Here is a 25778-nt window from a genome sequence, read left to right as displayed (position 1 = left end):
CAGGTTAGCATCTGTTCTTGACAGCATTACTTCTTCATGTTTACTTGATGGGTTTTTCTCTTTCTTTGTCCCTTCCTTCCTTCCTTCCTTCCTTCCTTCCTTCCTTCCTTCCTTCCTTCCTTCCTTCCTTCCTTCCTTCCTTCCTTCCTTCCTTCCTTCTTTCTCTCTCTCTCTCTTTCCTTTTTGAGTTATTTTTTCTAACTTCTTCAATATGATGCTTAGTTTACCCTCACTCTTTATGTTCTAGAAATACATTCAAAGCTCCCCCTGTCCCTCTGAGGACAACGTTATCCATGCCCGTGGGTCTTCACATGCAATGCTTTCATTATTAAGCATCTTTAATTTCAATTTTTATTTTCTCTTGCATTCATAACTTATTTAGAGGTTCTGCCCCACATTTTTTGAGTAGGTTGACATTTTGGGGCCAGCTTTTGGTGGTGTGTTGCTAGTTTTCTAGTGTGGGCTCAGACGTGCTGTGCTTTCTACATTTGTGGAAGGGGTCTCCAGAGTTTTCTTTATGCAGGAAAACATGGGAATGCTTTGAAATAAATATTTCACAATTGTTCCAAGGATCTGTAACATCTCTACTTGTGTAGACAAAGTTCTCCACACCTTCCCACCCAGCCTCCTCACCTTCTGCCTCTATTTGCTTCTTTTGTAGTTTCCAGAGCACCCCTGGGTGTCAGCTCCCAGCTGTGAGCAATCTCCTCATGCCTTTCTTGTTTTTAAAAAACAGAACCTGTTTTACAATTTTCCTGTATTTCTATATTTTAGTATATGTTATTGTGTGTTTTTTCCTTTGTTTAGTATATTTGGTTTATAAAATTACTCTGTAGCATCTTATAATGTAGTTCTCAATAAATGAGGCTTGCATTTTTAGTCAAGGAGTGCACTTTTTATAAAGTATACTTTCTCATATTAGATGTCCCTTTTCTACTGATTTTGGCCTGATATTCAGTTCTGTCTTTCCTGAAAATGACACGGGGCACATTCCTAATTCCTATTCTTTCATCTTTCTTATTTCAGTGATAGAATATTTGATTTAGTTATATATAAGTATCTGCATTTCTGTACATTTTAAAATAAGTAACACCAACTATGACTCTGTTGTAACAACAATTCTGTCTTTTAAAGCAATATTTTTGGGATATTTTTTTCAATATTATTTCTTACTCCCATCATTTTTTTTCTTTATTTGATTCATTTTCAAAGTCACAAGAGTTGGTCTTTGGTAGACTTTCTGAGTCCCCAATGCTTGCAAGGATACACATTTTGCCTCCTGAGTGCTTGGCATCTGAATGAGGTGTGAAGGTCCAGGAAAGACACACCGTGCTTGGTTCCCTTGGTCCTGCTCCTGTCGCTGAGACTCAGCTGACTTTACACCTGTAGGTATTGATGTGTTGCTCCCCCCGCTTTTCATTTTTAAAGAACTTTAAACTGTATCCTTTGGTAATTTTATAGATAAATACAACATATTTAGATCATATCTACCACCACCTCTACCTAACTCCTACTAGACTTATCCTTGTGCACATCCTTTTCTCAGCTTTATGTCCTCCTGCTCCCTTTCTCCTCCTCCTCCCCTTCTCCTCCTCCTCCCTTTCTCCTCTTCCTCCCCTTCTCCTTCTCTTCTCCCTCCTCCTCTTTTACCTAAATAACACACTGGTTATTCTTTCCTTGCACAACACATAATAAACTCTTCGCTGAGACAAAATTCGAGGTGTTTCTGAAATACTCTTTGCAAGATAGGTGATAAAGCCTTCTGTTGTTTCAAAGCTCTCTCGTGCTTTTCACCTTTGACCTTTCAGAATTTTGGAATACTCCATTTTCCATTATCTTTACTTGATATTTAGCTTAGTATTTTTATTGCTGAGTTTTTTTTTCATACTGGACATTGTATTTCTGCAAATTCTGTAAATTTCTGTCATATTTCCTAAGTTCTCTAATTCTATTCTAGCATTTTCTTCCGTCTCTTCCTCACTTTCCCCTCATACCTCTCCAATTTGTATCTCTCTTTCATGCAGTTTTCCTCATATACATGAAGACTGTCAGTCACTCATTTCAGAGCCAAGCGTGTAAGCCACAATGAGCTGGCTTGCTGTGTTTTGCCTTGACAATGAGCGCAGATTCTGATTTAAGACACACTGCTTTGATGCTAGGCAGTGGTGGGATGAGGGACTCAGCCACATGAGCCTTGGTCTGTAGGGAGTGTGAACGGCCTGACATCTAAGGGACTCATCTTGGGACAGCACTAGTTCCCTGAGGCAGGCGTCTCCCAGCCTTCTTAGTCTGAGGTCCTTGTTTATCAGAAATGCTACTCAGGAGAGCTACATTTTCTGCTCTCCTAACTCTGTGTTCCAGACTGTGGCCTGGATCTGCAGTGGTCAGGGATCTCCAGTGGACTGAGAGGCCAAGGATGGACCATTCACTCACCTGGGGCCTTGGCAGGAGTTCAGGAAGACTGGGACTCTCCTTTTTCCTGCAGCCTCAGCACTTCTTGTGCTGGCTTTTTCACCAGGTCCTTGTAGTTGATCTGTTCTGGAAGGTGGCTGGGTTTCTTCACACCATCTATTATTTATTGCCAGTAAAGGCCTACCCCTTCTCCCCTTCCTCCCCTTCCTGCTTCAAACTGCCTATGTTTTAGCTTCTTAGAATTTACTAGTTATCAATTACCATGTACTCTGCATTATCCAGAATTCCCATTTATGTTTGTATCAATTGACATCATCTCTCTGCTTTTTTCTAAACCACAAGGATTTAAAAAACAAAAATAAAAACAGAAAAAACAAAAACAAACAAACAAAAACCTATGTCATTTAAACAACAGGATTTGGGGAGGGATGAGAAACTCATATTCAGTCAATATTTTAATCAGTATAGTAATCTCAGCATTCTTTCCTGTTTTGAATAAGCAACATTTATTATTTCCCTTTAGATAACCAGAACACACACACACACACACACACACACACACACACACACACACACACACACACACACACACACACAACAAAACAAAACAAAACAGAAAAAACCTTTAAAACAACTTTGCCCTATATTCCATGTCATTCTGTTACATTTTCTTTTAAAGGAAAGTGCTAAGTGATTTTGCATTTTTATCAATTTATTTTCATTTTTCCTGTGTCCTATTTATGAATAGGACCATCCCCAGTCACTCATAGACTCTTGTGCAGTTTCCTTTCCCCTCCTTGTACTTGACAGCAGAGACAGGAGCTATCCAGGAATGAGGTATTGGAGTTTTGAAAAGTTAGATTGGAGAGTTGGAGAGAGGGAGAAAAAGGGAGAGAGAGAGAGAAAGAGAGAGAGAGAGAGAGAGAGAGAGAGAGAGAGAGAGAGAGAGAGAGAGAGAGACAGAGAGACAGAGAGACAGAGAGGAAGAGGGAGGGAGGGAGAGAGAGACAGAGACACAGAGACAGAGAGGCAGAGAGAGACAGAGACAGAAAGAGAAACAGAGAGAGACAGAGAGGGAGAGGGAAGGAGGGAGGGAAGGAGAGAGAGAGAGAGAGAGAGAGAGAGAGAGAGAGAGAGAGAGAGAGAGAGAGAAAGTTCTACAAGATGTTAAGAAAGAATTAGTTTTCTTGGCATCCTAATCACAAATCTGATGACATGATCAATGTCAATGGTAGACCTTTAAAGAAACAAACCCATAGACCTATGATGGTTAATAGTGATCATCAACGCTGCAGGATATAAAATCAACTAGGAAACAAACTTCTGGGTATGACCGAGAGACAGTTTGTAGATGGAGTTAATTACAGTGGGAAAACCTACCCTTACTGTGGGCAGCACCCTTTTTGGGCTGAGGTTACAGATTGAATGAAAAAGAGAAATTGAGCTGAGCCCCAGCATTCATTTCTCTCTGCCTCATGACTACAGTGTGACCAGCTGTCTCATTCTCCTGCCACTGTGTATTCCCCACCGTGATGGACTGGACCCTTGAGCCACGAGCCAATATAAACCCTCCCTTCCTTAAGATGCCATCGTCAGGTATTTCTTTGAAACAATGTGAGCAGTAACTAAGTAAATTGCTTTGGCTTCTGAGAGTCTAGTTGACAGAGGTTTACAGGTCTTTGTGTATAAAGATTTTTTTTTTTTAACCAAGTTCAGCTCAGCAAAACTACCCAGAAATCTGTCTCCCTCGCAGCACCTTGGATAGTAGATGACAATGTCTAGGTATGAGTAGCGTGCTTAGATCAATGCCTCTCAGTTCTGGGATGTCAGGGAAATGCCAGGACCTGTTGAGGGGAGGCTGGGGAGGATCTAGGTCACCTACCACACAGGCCTCGGGACCATAGGACTGTTCTCACCTGCATCTCTTGTCAGTGCGTTCCAGCTTTCCCCCAACTGCATTGACATCTTCTCTTTCTCTGCTTTTTACAAATTGTCTTTTTCTTATTGACTCTTAAAATCCTTGTGTATTAAGACTATTAGTCTTTGATCTGTTATCCCCAGTCTCCTCCAGATTTATTTGCCTCTCTTATCTGAAAACACAAGTCATCTCATCCATTCACATGTTCCCTGTGATTTTTCTTCTAGTTTGGCACACTCATGTTTCCATTCATTCATTAATTTTACAAATCTATGTGTATGAAAATGATAGACCTCATTCCCTCTGGTGAAATTTATAGCTTAGAGATATAAAAACTAAAGTCTTACGGTTTTTGTTTGTCTGTTTGTTTGTTTTTGAACTTCCATATTTGTTTAGTGTTTACTGGCTTGGTTATCTTTGTCCATCTGGAATGTATTTGGCTATACCATATGCCAATATCCCATGCCAGATTTATTTAACAAATGTGCATATTTCCTCATGCTATTTATTAAACGTGGCTGTTTGAATACACATTCCTTTCCTGTGGTCTCTGAGTCTCCCTTTAAAATGGAAAAGTCATTAGTTAAATGAGAAACTTTGTGACAGGGAAAGTTTCCTCCTATTGTTCTTTGTCTCTCAATAACTCCGTAGCTGTTCTTAGTTCTTTCTTTGGACTCTAAGAGTGGCTGTCAGGTACTAAGCTATGTCCATGGACAGCACTCATCCTTTCAATTAGTCAGAAAACTATTCCTTGTCCCTACATCTAGTCCTTTATCAGTGACCCTGGCCTAAGCCTATGAAGATTTTAATGCCACTCAGGAAATATTTGTGATCTTCCTCTTGTGAATTTAGTATAATTCACATTACTCTTTGCCTCTGTATTTTATATCTTTGTTCTTGTGAGGGTTATTGTCTCCAGTGATGTCTATAAGTTACAAGTTTTCTTCCTGTAGATAACTTGGCTGGACTGCTGAATATCCAAGTTAATTCTGAGTTTCTGTGTATATGACCATACTATATTGTTGATGATAGTTCTGTGGTTTTATTTTCCATTTATTTACTTTTGAGACGTGATCTCCATGGAGTTCAGGCTGGTCCAGAAATTGATGTGTGTTATGTATGAGGCTGGTTTTAAATTTGTGGTCCTTTTGAATCTGCCTCCTGAGTGATGAGATCACAAGACAGCTGTGCCCTTCCCATTCCTGACAATCATTTTGTTTGTTTGTTTTATTTTGTTTTCTGTTTGAAAAATGTTCGTGTGTTGCTGTGTTGGGAAGATCAGAACATTAGATCTATCGAGTGACCATTTCATAACAGCACAGGGAGGTAGCCTGATGTGCTTACTCTCTGTCGTCTGAGAGTTTGATCTGTGGAAATGAGAAAATGTGGTGACTGGGGACAAGGCCTGTCATCTGCCCCACCCATTCTCAATGCTGCTTGAGCCTATCCTAAATATCTTGTGACTTCCTTACAATGAGAGATGCTTTATCTCCTTTTCACTGTTTCTGTTTCTTTACAAAGATAACCAGGTAGACATTATAGATGTCATGGTTTCAGGCTGTAAATTTAAAGCTATGCAAAATACCGACTCTCTCCTTGTTGGAACTAACTGGGTGGAGAGCAAGCCAGGCATTATGACTACACCTTCACTCCAGTCTTAACAGGAACAAAGCATTCTTCTTGTACTACTGTTGACTCTTAAAACGCAGCTTTTCCCTTTGCTAATGGTTGACAAATCAGGAACAGAAAACCAGTGCAAAAACCCCAAGTTTGTATTGCAATATTCACTGATCTTATGGCCCAAATTCAAACCAGTTGTGATTCCTAGCCTAGCCACATTCATAGGTCACAACAGCAGACAGGGGTAAGTAACTGCTCTGGTCTGGCTTCCGCTGAACAGTTTGTCTTTGAATGGGGCTGGGCACCTATAATGGGTAGAGCTAACCCCACCGTCTTCCCTCTGCTGAGTGCCCTGGGATCCGGAAGGGGATGCTCTATGCCATACCTGGCTGTCCCCACGTCATTTCACTAGTGGATGTATCAAGAGTAGGTGGGACACCTCCCTGCAGGGGTCAATCTGGTGGAGTGTGTGGGAGCAGCCTGCCCCTTCCCCTGGCCCATCTGCCCCCAGGCCTCTGACCAGACTTCTCCAGCTTTGCCTGCAACATCTGCTACAACCCGCTAAGGTCGCAGGTACTGTCATATTGCTTTGCTCTTCTTAATGCAATCTTTCAGTAACTCCACATATTTGTTCCTTGGCCCCTTAGACAGAAGTCCATGGCTGTAAAGAAAATACTTCCAGGCAGTCTCTGGAGAGGAATCGGTGTGCCACCATTTCATGATAAAACGGACTGTGAGCATCAAGGCCTCATCATCCACTTTCCTGGCACCTGTGCAATCTCGTTTGATGCCATGTTCCACATTGGGAAGCGGGTCACTCCTCTGCTTAAAAATGAGGACCGAACTCCCCAGCTTCTTGGTCGAACCGATAAAGCCAGTCACAATAAAAAGGAACAATACATAGCGCTCATTATACTGCTGAGTGGGGAGTTTGTTTAAGACTTGGGCCCTAAATGGTCTTTAATCCCAGGATGCAGTGATGGTGAGGATGGGAGAGAGGCAGCCCAGCCGTCCCTTATAAAATCAGTGCAAAGATGAACAGAATAAAAAATGGTTAAAGAAATCTTGTTATAGATTCTGTTTATTCCATGAGGATTTGGGGAAAGCCATTAGGCAATGGCTCTATTTGGGGCTTATTCTTGGAAAAGTGCCTTTTATGTAGGGAAGTCAAAAGGTTAAAGAAGTAAACAGAATTTAAATATAGCGAGTTTTATTCATTCTTCTATTGTTTGACTTAACTGCCTTTTAATGGAATGAAAAAGACAAAATCACAACCTGCTGTACCTAGCCCAGGGTGAGGAGGGACAAGCTTTGGAATCTTGCTGGGGCTTCCATATAAAATATTATTTTGATTTGGGGTCCCGTGAAGTGCTTTGGGTCTCAAATTACAATAAATTTTGAAGGCTTCTGCCCACTTGTGGCCCTGATGGGCATCCAGGCTGCGGGTAACAGAGCCATGATTAAGGGAGTGCGGGAGAGGGGGGAGGGCGAGACACTGGGTTTTCTTTGGGCACCTGGAGGAGCTCAATGTTAGCTCAATTATTGGTTTTCTGAAATATGCCCCCGTGCTTTATTCCGATCAGATTCCCGGCGTCGCACAAGCCTCTGGTGGCTAACGGGACAATAGCACAGAATAAATCTCTCCTTGAAATTTAATCTCCGTGTCTGTACACGGTTAAGAGGAACACCTCCAGTTCTCTGATAAGAGCTGTAGCTCTTCCCTAACTGAAGTGGGTTTTGTTCGTTAATTATCTGTAATAGAAAACTCGCAAACAGGCAAATGACCAGGCAGTTGGTATTTATCAGCATGTTAAAGTAGAGCTCTCACAGGCACAGTGTGATGAAATGCTAATTTCTTTTGTAAGAAAAAAAAAAAAAAAAAAAAAGAAAAAAAAAAGCCACCATGGGTTGGTTTGGGAGCTAGGAGCCCACAACTTGCCCTTCCTGGCCACAGAATTTCTAACATCATCCTTTTCAAAATCACCAACGGCTTGGGGTGGTGGGGTACACGGATAAGCGGCCCCAGATGCTTTTTCGGCTCCTGCTGGGGGGGGGGGCTTTTTCTCTTCAGCTTCAAGAGACCCCTGTGGAGAGGAGGTTAGTGGATGACATTGGACTCAGAACTTCTTCCCAGTGGTGGGGGAAGGGCAGGCAGGAAACAGGGAACACTTTTGCTGTGTGTAGAAATGGGGGGCTCCTGTCCCCTGAACTATGGGGTGTGTTCCTACTGAACGTGAGCCATCGGGGAGAAGTCCTATAAAAATAGGATGGCTCTCTGCACTGTATAGCCTTGGTGGGGCAGGATTTCCTAAGTCTCTCTCTGTATAATAGCCAAGGTGGCGGGGGTGGGGGGGTCGGGGTGGGGGTGGGTGAGGGAAGCCAGTGGCAATTCACACAAGAGGTGCAGGCTGCCTGCCCCTTGTTTATGAGGAAACAGACCATCTTGAAGTCACTTTTTCCTTTCTTTCTAGAAATCGTATTGTCTGACTGGGGCCAACCCTCCTGATCTGGGTGTGCACCTCTTGGAACAGACTCATATCCTGGGGAAGTATCCAGGAAATGTTTATTCTTTATTTCAAAATTAGCTTTTTAAAAAAAAAATTATAAAAGAAAGACATTCTCATTACAAAAGAAGCAAAGAATTAGAACATGTAAGATGAAAAGTGAGCGCCTCTCCTGAGTCCCCATCCGTCTGAATTCCAGGGCAAAGCTCTGGTCCCCAGAGGTGTCCAGTGCTGGCTGCGGCCTCACTCTGATACCATGCACACAAGAGGAAATATCACATACCTGCCGCCATACTCCTTGCCTTTTCTTTTTGGCTGACATTTCCTAGATCATGGATTTTATTTATTTCTTTCCATTTCTCTATATGAAAATAATATAGCGGTAAACAATGCTTTCTGTATTCCAGAGTCTGGTATATTTAACTTGTTCCTCTAGAAATGATATTGAGGTTATTTTCAGTTCCCATCCTTATCACAATAGACCCGCAAGAAAAAGCAACTGCTGGGCTGGGCTGGCAGGGCACATCAGTAAGTAAAGGTGCTTGCCACCCACATAAGCCTGGTGACAAGAGTTCGATCCCAAGAGCGCACGTAAAGGGGGAAGAAGACAACCAGTGCCATAGAGTTCTTCTCTGGCCTCTGTGTTGCGCTGTGGCACAGGTATGTCCCATCCCTGCCTTATACTCACACAATAATAAGCAAAGAAAAATTTAAGCCAGTGCTTAGGACCTTGGGTTTGGAAGCGGCGAGTTCGCCTTGCTCTGGAGCTCTCCTTACCCTCCGGTTTATGCATCTGTGACATTGTCACCAAAGAAACATATGCCATGTAGCTGTTGGCTGCTGAGAGAATTATACTGTCAAGAATGACTGCTGGAGTAAACTCTGTGTGTGTGAACGAGAGAGAGACAGGGAATGTGTGGGGAGAGAGAGAGACAGAGACAGAGACAGAGACACAGAGAGAGATTGTACAGTAAGGGAGTGCTTTAAAAAATTCTCATGGCAGACATGTGTGCACTTAAAATTTTAGGGAGTATTTCCATGTTACCCCATGTGGTCACTGGAACAGCCCAAGGGCCTCTTTGTGGGACCAGATGTTCCACGATCTTCGGCCAGTGACTCCATAGGTAAAAGAGGCTGTGTTTCCCCGACTTTTGCATTTATTTACTTGTAGTAATTTTGCATCTTTATTGAATTACTTATCTTGACAGCCTGTTCATCTCCTTAGGCATTTTACCTTTGCATTGGTCAAACCCAGGGACAAAGGAGATGTGTCAGACTCCTACCCCATAGCCTAGAGCAGTGGTTCTCAACCTTCTTAATACTGTGACCCTGTAATATAGTTCCTGATGTTGTGGTGACTCCCAAATATACAATTATTTTCATTGCTACTTCATAACTGTAATTCTACTACTGTTATAAACTGTAATGTAATATAAATACTTTTGGAGATAGAGGTTTGCCAAAGGGGTCATGACCTACAGGTTGAGAATCACTGGCCTATAGGCAGCACCCCCTCCACTTGCCATAGGTACCCTTAGGATCCCTCCAGGTCTTTGTGTCTTGTGTGATATAGGATTTAGAACTGAACTTGGCTCTCACAGAATTTTTTCAAATATTATTTGTGGTGGTTTGAAAGAAAATGGCCCCCAAAGGGAATGGCACTGTTGGGAGGTGTGGCCTTGTTGGAGTGGGTGTAGCCTTGTTGGAAGAAGTGTGTCACTGTGGGGGGTGGGCTTTGAGGTCTCCTATGCTCAAGCTACATTCAGTGTAGACACTTCACTTCCTGTTGCCTTCAAATCAAGATGCAGAACCCTCAGCTTCTTCTCCAGGACCATGTCTGCCTGCATGCCACCATGCTTCCTTCCATGATGACAATGGACTAAACCTCTGAATCATAAGGGAGCCACCCCAATTAGAGGTTTTACTTTAGAGTTGCCATTGTCATGGTATGTCTTCACAGCAATGGAAACCTTGGTTAGCAACCCTAACCAAGACATCATTTTAGCCAGCATTGTCAGTTACTTCCTGTATTTTCTCGGTTTAGTTTGTGGAAGAAAAAAGAGGACAGTAAGAACCATTTTAGCCATCTCCAGTTCAAGACGTCCATGATTCTTTTAGAACCATCACATTTCCTTCTCCAAAGCCTAAGTGCTTGGTCCAAAGGCAGTTAAGTCTGGTGTGAAGCCCAGCCTGTGCCACACAGGGCCCTGCAGCGCTGGCTAGGTGCCCTGGAAGTCTATGGTCACCTTTCCCTTTACTGCTTGGTGTGGTTCTATTGCAGCACGAAAATTCCTGTTTCATTACTTCTAGACTCTATTATTTTCTGTAGATTTAGGTAGTTATTCCTATGTCAGAATCCTACTGCCTTTTTGTCCCCAAGAAAATGACTTTTTAACTTATTATCATACTATAAAAATTGAATTTGTATTGTCTCATGAATTTAACCTCATTATATATAGTGGATCAAACTGCTAAAAAGTATGTTTTAATTTGCTGTATGTTTTGAGCAGAATATTTCTATATGATCATTTTAGACCAATGTTTCCAAATTCTGAAGGAATTATGATTTTTCTAATACATTAATTCGAGGAAATTTGGGTGTTCACTGCCTGTGCTGGGTTCTACTTGCTCATTTCTGCTCAGCCATTTTAACTGAGAAAATCTTCCTCCTGGGTTCCGCCTGGTTAAGTTCACTCCTGAGAGTCTCACCTGTATTCTTGGTACTGTTTGCAGCATACCCTTTGCTGGTAAGGTTTTAGTCTCTATTTCTGCGGAGACAGTACCTCTTGGATAGCAATTTCTTTTTTTTTCTTTTTATTATTATTAAGAGATTTTCTATTCATTTTACATACCAACCACAGAGCTCTCTCCGCTCCCTTCTCCTGCCCCCCAGCCTTTCCCCTCAATCTGCCCCCCCATTTCCACCTCCTCTAAGGCAAGGTCTCCCGTGGGGAGTCAGCTGAGCTTGGTACATTCAGTTGAGGCAGGTCCAAGACCCTCATCCCTGCACCAAGGATGCACAAAGTGTCCCACCATAGGCACTGAGCTTCAAAAAGCCAGCTTGTGCACCAGGGATGGGCCCAATCCCATTGCCTGGCTGGGGGCTATGGTGATATTTTATTTGTGCTGAAATGTAATTTTATTTGTATTTTAATAAATAAATTTACCTGGGGCATCAGAGGTTATAGCCATTAAGCAGAAGTCTGGCAGTGGTAGCACACACCCTTAATCCAATCACATGGCAGGCAGAGTCTGTGTGTTCAAGGACACAGCCAACATGGAGACACACACCTTTAATCCAAGTACCAACCATAGAGACCTGAAGGTCTGTATAGACAGGCAGTGATGAGAAAGTCATGTGGTTGGGTTTAGAGCCAATGAGAAGGCAGAACAGAAAGGCAATAAAAATACAGACACACAGGAAGTAGGTCTCTTTCTGAGGTGAAGGATGGCAGCGGCAGTGGGTGGTAAGAAGGCGGTCTTGGTCTTAGCTCTTGGCTACTGCTCTCTGACCTCTGGGTTTTTTTTTTTTTTTTTGGTTTTTCGAGACAGGGTTTCTCTGCGTAGCTTTGCGCCTTTCCTGGAGCTCACTTGGTAGCCCAGGCTGGCCTCGAACTCACGGAGATCCGCCTGGCTCTGCCTCCCGAGTGCTGGGATTAAAGGGACCTCTGGGTTTTTAACTCTGCATTTGGCTCTGTGTTTCTTATTTAATAAGACCATTTAGAATTACATCTACAGTGGGCCCCCTAAACAGTTCAAGCTTAACAACTGTCTCACTTATCCAGAGGGCTTAGTCCGGTACCATGGGGGCTCCTCAGCTATTGATCCACAGTTCATGTGTTTCCACTAGTTTGGTTGGTCATCTAGGGAAGTTCCCAGGAATCCACAAGGATGACCCCACCTTAGACCACTGGCAATAGTCGAGAGGGTACCTGAATTGGCCTACTCTGGTGATCAGATGGCTGAATACCCTAACTGTCATCATAGAACCCTCATCCAGTGACTGATGGAAGCAGATACAGAGATCCACAACTGGGTGCCAGGCCAAGCTCCAAGAGTCCAATCTACGAGAGATAGATAGATAGATAGATAGATAGATAGATAGATAGATAGATAGATAGATAGAGAGATATTCTATGAGCAATGGACATTGAGATCATGATGGGAAAATGTGCAGAGACGACCAGCCAAACCAGTGGATAGCAATTTCATAGCCATCAAGTCCCTACAATGGCTGTATTCTGAGGTGCTTTGGTGAGAGGCATGCGGTTAGCATGAGTTAACAGGAGCCCCCAGCCTTCCTGACCCTTCTTCTTGCTTGCCTGGGGTGTGCTCCTGCTTGCTTGGGGTGTGCTTTGAGGTTCCTTCTACCCCTGAAGATGACTTTTATTCTTAGTTTATTTTTTCTATATGCATTCTGGATCTATTTTTCCCTTTAAGGATTGTCTTCAGATGCATACTTTAAGATATCATATTTTTGTTGCTCAGTTTTGAATATTTTATTTTTCTGATTCATAATAAACTAGCAAGAAAGAGAAACAATAAATACTAATAAATCTCACTGATTTTCTTTGACCTTTTATTTCTCATCTCTCCCTGTGTCTTTGCTTTCTCATTTCTGCTTTGCCTTACTCTGGGGGGTTAGCAGACATTCTATATGTTATTTAATGATCACTCACAACTTCCTGGTATGTGCATCTCTATTCTTTTCTAGGAAAAACCAAGGAATGAAGATCAGGCCAGTTATTTCTTACAGAGAATCACCCTTAGGTTAGCCTTCCAAAACACGGGAGAGACACGAGGAGAGACACGTTTTAAATTTGGAAATCCAGTCACTCCCTGGGATGTATCTTGATGTTGATTGACAGTCTTGTACACCCCTCAGTTGATGTGATTTTCAGAAGTTTGGTTTCTGAAGAGTCAATGGTAGTCATTGGGCCATGTTGGGTTAGACTCAAGGGCAGCACCCACATTTAGCTCCACGTGGTCCTGAGTGCTCCTGATTAACATTTCCTAACATTAGGAGGAAGTTCTCCAGTCAGCATGAGTGTGAGTGTGTGTGTGTGTGTGTGTGTGTGTGTGTGTGTGTGTGTGTGTGCACTTACACACGCAATGAGTGGCTCTGAGTATCTCCTTCCTATTTCAAAATCCTGCCAATAGATTTAAGGGTGGCAAGACAGTAAGAAAATAAATGAGTCTTCAAGAGTGCACAATGTGCATTCAGGACCTCCCCTGACTGCCATCAATGACTCAACAATTCATCCAACCCACAGGTTGCTTTTTCATAAGGCTTGGTTCCAACTCTTCATCACAGCTGTGCTGCGTCATTGTAGCACACCAAGAGGTAACCACTAATGTGCTTTTACTGGGGGATGAGTTCTTTCCCCATGAAGGAGGGGGGTCAGTTGTAGAAGGGAACCAAGCAGATGAATTTAAGGCCGCCACCCAGCTGTCCTTACAGCAGGGACAGTACCCTGGATCATCCAGGTGGTCTGAACATCATCACAAGATCTTTAAAAGGGTGAAGGGGGCAGAGGATCAGTCAGAGAAATGTGACATAAGAAGAACTCTACCTTCCATTGTTGGGTTCAGAGGTGGAGGGTGGGGCCATAAGCCAAGGAAAGCTGGAGACCATCAAGGAGGTGGCATCTCTCCTAGAGCAGTAAGGAAGTCAGCCTTGCGGACACTACAAGGTCAGCTCTGGAAGACTCATGTCTAACTTCCAGTTCACGAACTGGAAGATGTTAGTTTAGGCTGTTGTCTGTGTTCTTCATTTCAGATTCAGGAGGGAGGCAACATTTGTGTGCAGGCACAGAGAAGCTGACCTGGAGGTGGGTATCCACGCTGGCTGGCTCCAACACCAGGAAGGAAGTCTGCTCACATCTGTGCTGGATGCAGGGGTGAGTAGATGCTTGGGCCTTGGATCTGTATTTAGGAGGGCTTCATACTTGGCTTCTCAGCTGTTGTGTCTCCTCTTCTGGGAGGAAAGGCTGATGGAGGGAAGCCATCCTCACTCTGCCTAGACAGGGACCCACCAGCTTCGTTGAAAAGACTAGGGAAATCAGTTCATCTCATCTATATCTGTTAATTCGCCACTAAAGTCACCAAGGAGCTGTGTGGATGAGTTTGGATACGTGTTCAGAGAATACTTCTGTAGTCCATGTGTGTTTCCGCAGGCATGTCTGTAGTGGAATGTGGAATATTTGTGGCATATCTATGAATGTCAGCACTTTTGTTCTGACTTCAGAATTTCCTTCTTGATCAGCTAATATTAAGAGTAGCTCAGCTGAAGGAACGTGCATGGGCCTGTACACGTATGCACTCACGCACACAAGTGCTCACCACAGGTCCATGAAGGCACAAGCATGCACGAAGAGCACACACATGTACACAAGTATACTGGCACACACATGCAGAAACATGAATGCACAGACATATATGCACTCATACATGTGCATCCTCTGAGTTCTAGCAGCTTCCAGTATTTAGATCAGTAACAGCTGGGCTCTTTGGCTGCTCACACACAGAGCTTTCCTGGTGTGTTGTAACAGAGTAAAGCTGGAGAGGCCTAACAGAAGCACTAGATAAATCAGAATGTCTTCTAGTTCTTACCATGTGCCAGGTAAAATAATCAACAGGTTACATGTGTCTTTTCCTCTTATCCGTGCAGGTTTTTTTCAGGATGTAGGGCTGCTGTGCTCATTTTTCAGCTGAGAAAACAGGCTAGCTAGTCTCAGTAAGGGCTGTAGCTTGAACACTGCATGTACTTCACTGTGCTGCCTGTGACTCTAGCAAAAACCCTAAGAGTTCAATGCACGTCATTGCAGAGTGGGCTGGCACCATGATTCTGCTAACCATCCACCCACTATATGCTACCCTTCCATTCATCCACTATCCATCCACTATCTGCCATCCATCTTCCCACCTACTCGTCCATCCACAATCCATCCATCCAGTCACCATCCACCCATCTACCTAGCCACTCACCCATTTGCCTATCCATCAAGCTACCCATCCATCCTCCCTCCATCTGTCCATCCAGAATATAAAAAATAATTCAAGGACCCCAAATGTTAAAAATGAGCATGGAAGTGAGCACAGTTATGGAATCACAGCTCAGTGAAATCTTCTCCTATGAGAGCATGGTGACTTGATGAGGCTTGCTTCTCCTGAGGTCATCCTTAGATTGTTGGTAACTTTGGTTAGTTCTGAGAATTATCCCGTGGATTTTTCATTTGGGGCAGGGCCTCACCTTAAAGCCCAGGCTGTCCTCCTGCATCTATCTCTTATGTCCTGAAACTACAGGTTGGTGCTTTGAATATAATTATGGTTGTGTATTGCTACCGGGGATTGAACCCAGGGCCTCCCTGTGTTAGGCCAGGGCTCTGTCAATGGAACTGTAGTCTCAGCCTCCTGCTGTTACTCTGGGTTCACACTGAAAGTACATCTATTCTAGTGCAATGGCACAAGCCTTAGTGCTTACCACTGGTGGTATGAAAATTGATTTTAGCATGGAAAATATATCTATTAGTCATATATATTTTAAGACATTTTAGAAAAAGGGTAATGACCATGTCTTGCTGATGGTTTCATGGCAATTGGCGTTTGACAAGTGGCTAAAGGGAGTCCACTTTCCACGAGTTGTATGTAGATCTCAGCTCTGTACTCTCACTGTCTGGGCTCAGAACTGATACCATACCCTGTGGGGTGCACAGGGAAACCCTAGGCCAGGGTCAGGGGGCGAAGAGAGGAGCTTTCCAACTATGAGGTGATGGTAGTGGTTGGGGGGCACTAACTGTCATCTTCCATTTTAGCCTAAGCTTATTGGCTGTTATTTGAGGAAGTCCTCAGTCCGCTTGGGTTTTGAGACTTTTCTGGATAAAATCGACAAACCAGGAGATTGTATGCATGCCTATGGTGGCTTTGCAGATTAGCTTATCTTGCAATCATAGCTGCTCATTAGAGCAACCTACATCTGTCTCTAGGAGTGAGCCTAAGCTGCATCAGTATTCACTTGCAGGATAGAAGAGGTGGGGCTGGAAAGCAAGGCCCATTCATGGCTACATTAGCCTATCGTGATTCTTTTCTGCTTAGATGACATAACCATGGACTTATCTGAGGAACTCATTGGAAATATTTTCACCATTACAAAGTTATACTTAAAACAAGACTTGATAAGAGAATTTCTGGGTGTTGTCCATCGCACAGGAGTGCTGAGTGGCTCAAAGAGCAGGCTGTCATCACCTCCTGGATTTGGCCACATCCTTCATTCAAGACACACCCTGGAGATGACTCCTTCAGTCCAAATCACTTATGTAATTTTGGTTAAGAGTACATTAGCAGTTAAAGTGTCACCAAGATGGTTCAATAGTTCTATTGTGTGTGTGTGTGTGTGTGTGTGTGTGTGTGTGTGTGTGTGTGTGCATGTGTGCACATGCACATGGCCACATGTGTGCAGGTGTATCTAAGTATGCAGTACACATTTGTGTGTGTGAATATGGAGGCCAGAGGCCAGGCTTAGGTATCTTTCTCAGTTCAGTTTTGAGAGAGGGACTCTCACTGAACCTGGAGCTCATTGCTTCAGCTAAATTGGCTGTTCAGTGAGCCTCGGGGGACCCCTGCTCCATAGCACTGGGATCACAAGTGTGAGTTGTTGTATGTTATGTGAGTGCTGAGGATCGAACTTGGGTCCTCAGGCTTGTGTGGCAAGCCCCTTAACAACAGCACACTCTGCTCGGAGAAGTGGCTGCTCAGCTCTAGATTTTAAGCGGGTTTATTAGCTTTATCATTCCTGGCATTGTGTCTTTTAAGGTTTTATCTTTTCACATATAGTTAAACTGTTGATTATCATGATGTTCATTTTACAGATAGTTTCTATGGTGCCAAGAGGTAGTTAACATTTTATTCATGTGAGGAGAATAACTCCAGTTATTGAAAGAAAGAATGAATGTTTAAAAATGGGAAATCATTAGAGTATAATATTATGGTTGGTGCTATTTATATCTACCTCTGTTAAACATTTTTCCTATAGAGGATATATGCCTTTGTCATTAGGAAACTATACGTTCTCTAAACACAAGCAAATTGATGGGCTCAGAATGTGCTGGGTAGGCAGGGGACCGAGAAGGGACAGAGGGCTGATGGGAAGTTACTAATGACACTTGAGTATAAAATGCAGTGTGTGTCTATGGAGCTCTCGGGTTCTCCAAGGTTGTCCAGATCTTTCTGGGCATGAGAAATCTAAAAGCCACTTGAGTAGAGGACCATTAAAGATTGCATTTACTTATCCTCCATGGTACCTACAGTAAAATGCATCCTCTGCAGCACACAGTCGTAGGGTTCTGATAAATGCTTAGAATCATGTAACACCACCACCACCACCACCACCACCACCACCACCACCACCACCACCACCACCACCACCACCACCACCACCACCACCAGGTATAGAATACGAACCTGTCCTCCTGTGGTAAGTCCTCCCTAACCCTCCACCCCTGGCCACCACTGACCTACTCTGTCCTCATCACTGTGCCTTTTCTAGAGTGGCACAGAAATAACGCCTGCTGCTGTGGCTGTGGATCTGGCAGATGAGTGCACGTGGCTGGATTCCAGGAGCTTTCTCCCTTCTGTTACCAAAGAGTTGTGCAAGGTACTTTTCTCACTCTTGTGACCAAACACGTGACAAGAAGCAGTGTGAGCCATCACAGTGGGGAAGTCACACCAGTGGGGACATGAGGCTGCTCGCACACATCTGGTTGGATCAGGAAGCAGGGGAGATGGATGCTGCCCCTCAGATAGCTTTCTCTTCGTCCCCTTTTTATTCAGTCCAGAACTCCAGGCTATAGGATGCTGCTGTCCATTTTCAGGGTTGGGGCTTTTCCACCTCAGTTAAACCTCTTTTTAGACACACTCACAGACACAATCAAAGGAGTGCTTCACTAATGCCTGAGGGACTTCTTAATCCAATCACGTTGACAATAAAATTTAACCTCACTGCTGTTCCACCCAGCAGGTGGGTTTGGTCTGTAGGAAAACAGGTAGACTCTTCCTAGTATTTTGTTGTTGTTGTTGTTTGTTGGTTTGTTTTTGGTTTCAAGACAGGGTTTCTCTGTGTAGCTTTGTGCCTTTCCTGGAACTCACTCTGTAGCCCATGCTGGCCTCGAACTTACAGAGATCCACCTGCTTCTGCCTCACAAGTGCTGGGATTAAAGGCGTGCACCACCACCGCCCGGCTCTTCCTAGTATTTTTGGCAGTTCTACACACATTTCTACTAGAATTCAGGTAGAGACGTTTTGTGCAAACTGCTTTTTTTTTTCTTGATTGAAACATAAGATGGGGAAGGGGGGAGGTTGGTGGCTTATGTGATCTGTGTGTTTAACTTTGTAGGAACCAGTGGAAACTCCACTGGTTTGCATTTTCTCCACGACTGTGGGAAAGCCTCTGCTAACTTGTTCCTGCCACACCTGCCATCATTATTACTTATTTCTGCCTTCTTAGTAGACCCTGGGCAGTTTTAATCTGCCCTCTCCTAGCAGCCAAGGATAAGGACTATCTCAGCATATGTTGACTGACTCTTCATAAACAATCTTTGCTGACATGTTAGTTCAAGACTTTGTCAGTTTGTAAAACAAAACAAAACAAACTGAGCTGCATGTCTTTTTGCTGTTGAGTTCCAGAAGTTCCTTATAGATCTGGGGGCATACTTTGCCAGCCATATTGTTTGCAGATATTTCCAGGAGTTGATGGCCTGTCCTCTCAGACTCTCAGAATGAGGATGAGACACTCTCAATGAGTTACTTGAAGTCCCTATGTGATCTTCATGGACCCGAACATCCATGGGTTCCTCTCATCTATGTGAGAGGAAACAGCTGTCTGGGGCAAAGGGTGTCAATGCCACCACTTGCCCTTGGTAGTGACTCAAAGGCAGACCAGGGAATGGGGAAGGTGTAGGGTGGGAGAGAACAAATGTCAGGGGTGCCCTACCTGGAAGAGATTGTATATGAGAGGTGGCTGAACTCATGCACAGTGTCCAATGTCACCATCTCCAGAAGCACATGTGGCATCTGTGCTGGGAGCATCTTTTTCTGAGTATCCCTCAGACTTAGCAGACAGAGCTCACTGGGGCAGTTTTGTTTTCTTTCCTGTGGAACAAGCCAGGAGGGGTGGAGGTTACAGTATCTCTTCACTGTGTATTCCTTTGCAGCCACCTACAGTGAGGAAAATCCAGTTAGGGGAGCCAGAATGCAGGGACTGACTTGGTGGTCTGTAGAGCTGAGGATCAGTCAGTATGCAACGTGGTTTTGATTACCCAGAACCTCGTATACTTGTGACTGTTCAGGGAGGGAGCCTTCCTACGTCAGTCAGAGGCCCCCTTCACCATTGTCCACTGGACTGTGACCACCTGTGTCTAGAGAGAGGCTGTGTTTGGCCGAAGAGATTGGATTCTGGCAGCTGGCAGTCAGCAACAGAGACTCACTCACTCTTGTCCATGTGGATGTGAGCCAGGGAGGCTGTCCTCTGCCAGCCAGAAGGCTCGTGGGCAAGAGTGGCTTCAACAGGCCCCCAGACACCTTCCAAGAACATCCCAAGAGCTCAGGTTGAGTAGAAGGCCCTGGGCAGTGGCTCTTCCTTCTTCTGTCTCTGGGGACATTATCTCCAGCCTTGCTTTTCTTCTGTGTGGCACTTCCCTAGGAAGTGCTTGAGCTGAGAATATCTGTAAGTGAGATGGACAAAATTCATGCGATTTGGGGGAGCTCTTTAGCTGAACACTATGATACCCTCCAGATTGTAAGTGTATTTGGAGGATTACATTAAATAATTCACACCAGGGGGTCAAATCAAACCGGAAGAACAAAGCTCCTTCCAGCCACAGCCGGTAGTTTTGTTTCTGACACAGGCTCTTACCTTGAATTTCCAGGACCTTTGTCCCCCTGCTGCCTCAGTCTCCCATATATAAATGTTCCATGGCTCACTGCAGACCCTGCAGTTATGGTGCACTTCCTAAAGAGGGTCTTTTACAGAGCTTACTTGAAGAGAGGGGAAGGATAAGGAAAATGGAGACCCCCAAACCTAGGACACAAGGCCTCAAATGAGCTCATCCTGTTCTGCTGCCCATGACGCCCAAATGGTAATGGGGTACCCCTGTGACCGCAATACCTAGCAGACACAACAAAGGGAGAAGAAATTTACTTTATCTCTTTCCTTTGCCAGCCTAGTTTCTCTTTAATAGATCTGGGGGAGTGTGTGTGTGTACGTGTGTGTGTGTGTGTGTGTGTGTGTGTGTGTGTGTTTGAGCAATAGCTGAGAATTTCTCCCCCTCTCTGCCAGGCTTTCCCACATGCCAGCCTTTGTGGGACCACCTCATCCCTCCTGGTAGGAAGGTCAAGTGGTTCCAGAGTGTTTTGGAGAGAACTGCCAGGTCCTAAGAAGAAAGGTCCCTAGAAGACAGTCACACCCGACTCATGGGCCAGAGACACATTCTCAGCTCGCTTTAGAAAAGATGAATGTCTGAAGGCACAAAGCACAGGTGTTTCCGCATCAGAAAACCTCACACCTTGCACCTGTCCCTGCCAAGGCCTGACTTTGCCATCTGCTTTTGACCAGGCATGACCAAGGTGTGAGAGCCTGGAGATGCCCCCTTTACTCACTGCCTGCCTTCAGACTGGTGACTTGTTGGGGGCTTCTGTTTGTTTAATTTTTCACAAAGGAGTCTTCGGGGCAGCATCACTAACCCAGGCAGCAGACAGCTGGCTGGCACCCTGGGGCACCATGCTCCTCTGAAGACTTCATGGCCTGCTGGTTCCGTGGGCCTAGGCTGCATCAGAGCGCTGGTGTCCACTAAAGGCAACGGTCCTACCGTGCATCCTATACAGTTATTAACGGCTTTATTCCGACTTCCTGTGCTTACACACATGTACCTCTTTTCCCTGCAGATCTTCTGTTTGGCTGGATGGCTACTTTGACTGCTAGATTCAGAGAGGGAAAAGCCCATAAAATTCACAAATGTGCAGTCACATGTGTTGTTTCTGCTCAGCCGCATCTAGAGAATGACTTAAATGTGGGAGCTGGGGCCTGTCTGAGCTTTCTGGTTGTTTAAGACTCAGAAATGCTCAGCTTTTCAGAGCGTGGAATCCTCGCCATTCAGAGCCTCGTATGAAGAGCCTAGAAATTTGGTTAATGAAAATAACACATCTCAGCTCCATTGTTGAAACTTTCGATGTGCCTTTGAATGGAGCCCTTGCTGCAGATAGACCAGTCGGGGGCACTGAGTAGCAAATCGTGTCAACCTCCATGTGGCTTGACGATGGCTCAAGCTTTGTCTGGTCCGTCTTCAGATACTTTCTTTCTCCATCTCTTTAGAACTCTAAATCAGAGAACCCCAGCCCGGAAATACAGAGAATGAGTTAGGAGTTGCTTCTTGTGAGTATTGAGCTGCAATGGAGGCCCCAGTAACTGCATAGGTCACAGGCTTCAGTGACGGCTAAAGATGGATCCCACAAGGCTAGAATGGCTTCTTACATGCTTCTCACTTGGCTTCCGTGCTGCTGTGTTAAGCCTGTATCACTTACAAGTTCTGAGGTGTCCTTGCTATCTGACAGGAGCAAAGCAGAGAGACCTAGCCTACTTAAATGTGTCTAGCAGTCATCCACCGACAGGGTGGGTAACACCTATTTACCAGCCCCAAGAGCAAATGTCCTCTAAAAGCTTGAGTTTCCTCTTCGCATTTGTTCTCACTGCACAGTAATTTCTCCTCGCAGTTTGATTATTCAAATGCTCCAAATTAGAATGAATTGCAGGAGAGCTTTCGTAGCCCACACAACAAGCTCTCTAGCTTGATACTTTTGGGTTGAACTTGGTCAGCTACCTAAGCCCAGATTCATTATTCTGAAATTCTGAACCAGGTCTATTGAGGGTCAAAGAAACTGAATCCAGTGTTCTCCTTAAATATCATGGAAATGCAGTAGGCAGGTGACCAGCTTGTCCCTGGTGGCCCGGAATTTCCAGATTGCAGCATCAAAACCCACTCTCCCACCCAACCCATATGGGACTGCTCACAGAGGGGTCCATCTATGCTGGAGGTCGGATGAACCTGATGCTGTGGTGGAAGGGCCACCCCGTGCCAGCCACTGCCCAGGTGGAAGTCTGACCCTCATTTTCATGCATGTAGGGAGGTGAATTGGGAAGGCAGGTAGCTCATGAAGGGCAGGAAGCCCCATGCAGACATAAATGTGGGCTGAATGCAGTGAATAAATTGCTCAGTTTCGAATTGAAAAGATAGAGTTCATTCTCCACAGTGCCTCCTCTGTCACATGTCGGGACCTATTAAAATTTGGGTCGTCACTTGTCTGTGGCAGCTTTAGCTTTGCCAGTTGCTTCTTTTCTAATATTTTAATGTTTAGCATTCACAAACCACAGCTCTCACCTACTCACCGTGGCGCCTGTCGCTTTTTGCAGTCCCCGCCTGCTTGCCCTATTTAGATTATTTTAGCATCCCGTCACACTTCTGCCTGCTCTGAGTCCTTGTGCGGTTGAAGGAGAAGCTGGGGAATCGTACGCCACCAGTTACTACACCACAACACAGCCCACCTTCCTGAGAAACGTGTGGGTTATTGCGGGGAGGTCTGAAGGTCCCCATGCTGATGTCTTCCAAAAAGTAAATCCACTTTGTTAGTGAATTTGTAAAGGCTTAAAGATGTATTTGTGTGTGTGTGTGTGTGTGTGTGTGTGTGTGTGTGTGTGTGTTTCTTCTCTTGGAGGCTTCTTCATTGGAGACACACACGAAGCCAAGCTGGTGGCCAGCTCAGCAACACCTTCCCCAAGTCCGCTGTGAAAACCCGATCCTGCGCAGAGGTGGAGAGTATTCATTTGACGACCATCTTTTCAGTAAATTCAGCAAAGCAGGGAGGGTGGGCAATACATGATGGGTCGGACTCCTGCATCCAAGCAGACAGTTTAACCTGGGGGTCAGCATTTGAATTTCACGTCCAATGACTGTTAATAGATTTTCTTCATTTGTGCCAGACATGGAGAATATGTGCGGGCACTGGCCAGTCCCTCCCGTGCGGGGACCCAGGTCCACCTGTAAGGATACCGTGGCGTGAGCTGCTGGAGTCGCTGCCTCCTGACAACATCCCAGCTGTAGACCAGCAATCGCAATCCTCGGGTGGCAGTTTTAATTATCGGCACCGCGATACCATCAGCAAGTGTGTAATTACGTGTCAGTTTCCTGGCTGTTGGGTATGAAAAGTGGATCCAGCGGAATGATGATTGTGGAAGCTGTAGACTCATATTTAAACAATTCAAAATGTGTAACTGGCAGTGTCATTAAACAGAGAGAGCCTGACCCCAGCTGTCACTTACTTTTCCTTATGCAGATTTGTGCTTGCTGTCTGTCAAAAGAACTCCATGGGCTGAAATGGGACAGAAGAGGTGACATAATTCTCAGAGCAAAGAGGGCTGGCTCTCTTTAACTCCACAGAGGCATTTTTTTTAGCCTAAATAAACACAACTGCTGGAATTGTAAACAAAACCGGACCATTATGGGAAATTATATAGACTTTTGCTGATAAATACACCAAGGACAGGATCAGACTTCTACCCTTAAAACATGCAGAGGAAAAAAAAAACCTGCCCTTTGCCAGGCTCTAAAAGAATAAGTGCTGTGATAATTAGAGAGATTTATTTCTGAAACAGAAAGTGGAATGACCTTTTCTGTTTTAACTAAACTTTGTGGTCTAAGATGGGGGGGGGGGGCAGAAAGCAGAGCTTATTTTGAAAGTGTTCAGTATGAACAATGGGAAGAGAGATTAAGAATATTGAAACTCTGGTGCGGCTCAGCTCACGTTCAAGTACGACAGCTTCAAATGCCTTGCCTCAGTCGGGAAAGCTGAAACACATCTGAGATATACAGGAAGGGAAAAACAGATAAGAGCAGCTTTCTAAGAGGGCTCAGTTAAGAGGTGCGGAGTACTTCCAAGTTCTACAGCCAGCCTGGGCACTTGCTCTCAAAAACCCCTCCGTTTATCTGGCGGTCCTTAAAAGGTGCTTGGCAACTAAGGGTTAAGTCTGCATGCATGTAAGATGTGAAGGGGCTTTAGAGAGTGAGCTAGGGGGGTTAAGTATAGGGTTAAACTAACACAATGAGCCATGAGCACAAAGGGAAACGTTTCTTTAATTTTTAAAAGGTTTTCACTGCTCATAATAAACTGAATGAACTTGCAGTTGCATGTAAACATTATTCTGTGCCCCGAAGACACTGCGGTTTACAGTTTTCAAAGCTTAAATTGATTCTACAAGCCAGACGGAGACTAACTATGGAGGAGCTGTGGTCATTTCGAGGCTGGAAAGGGCATTAAGTCACACCTCTGCCTCTGGAATCACATTTGGAAGTAAACCACACACACACACACACACACACACACACACACACACACACACACAGAGTAGGAGTCATTTAGTAAAGGGTCAACTTCACATTTCTTTCTACTCTTAAAGGTAACATTACTGACTTCTCACAGGCTAATGGAAGCCATATTAATTGCCATAGCACATTCAGATTTGAAGTCATAAATACACACATATTAAACCCTCTAAGGATTAATTTGTATTTTATCAGCTGTGAAAAGGGTGATTTTTTAAAACATATCTAGACTTAAGAGGTAGCCTTATTAGGCATTCATTGAAAAACAAATTGTGCATATATTTTGTAAGAAGGTTTAAAAAAAAAGAGCTCTTCCTTCTCAAAAGCTACGCAGGGCAACTGGGGAAGCAATTAGTGTTTATATACTAGACAGACACAGCTTTGGAAGTTTCTGACATATAAATATTTGTGTGTCTAGTTAAACAGGAAAGGGGTGATGAGGAATGCCACGTGGCTATACGTTTTCTCATATCCAAATGTAAGGGACTCCCAGCATTGCGTGCGTATCACCATGTTGAGGGTTTCTGTTTGTCATTTGCTGATGAAGACTGTCACTATATCCCTTGTCCTTTGTATTCATGTCGCAGAGTCCTTTCCCTGATCTATCCTAAAAGGACTATGGCTGAGGTTCCCTGGGAAGTTGAGCTCAGTCCTCATGGGCACAGCTTGCGGCAGGTCTCTGGCTTTGGGCATCTCAGAGAAACTGGATGGAGAGGGCTCCACTTTCTTACACTCGCTTCAAGGGAAATACAACAAAAGTGCCTCAAAGAACACTGCTCCTGTCTGTGCTTTTCTTTCCGAAGAGGCTCCTTTCAGCGTGGCTTACTTAGCTCATTTGCGACTAGGAAATGTTAAGTGGTCCAGCTAGCTCAAGGAACCAAACCAGAAGGGAAATAAATG

This window comes from Peromyscus maniculatus, chromosome 1, assembly GCF_049852395.1.
Source record: "Peromyscus maniculatus bairdii isolate BWxNUB_F1_BW_parent chromosome 1, HU_Pman_BW_mat_3.1, whole genome shotgun sequence".
Classification (NCBI taxonomy): Eukaryota; Metazoa; Chordata; class Mammalia; order Rodentia; family Cricetidae; genus Peromyscus; species Peromyscus maniculatus.
The sequence above is the reverse complement of the archived record's forward strand: the minus strand, read 5'-3'. Positions refer to the sequence as shown.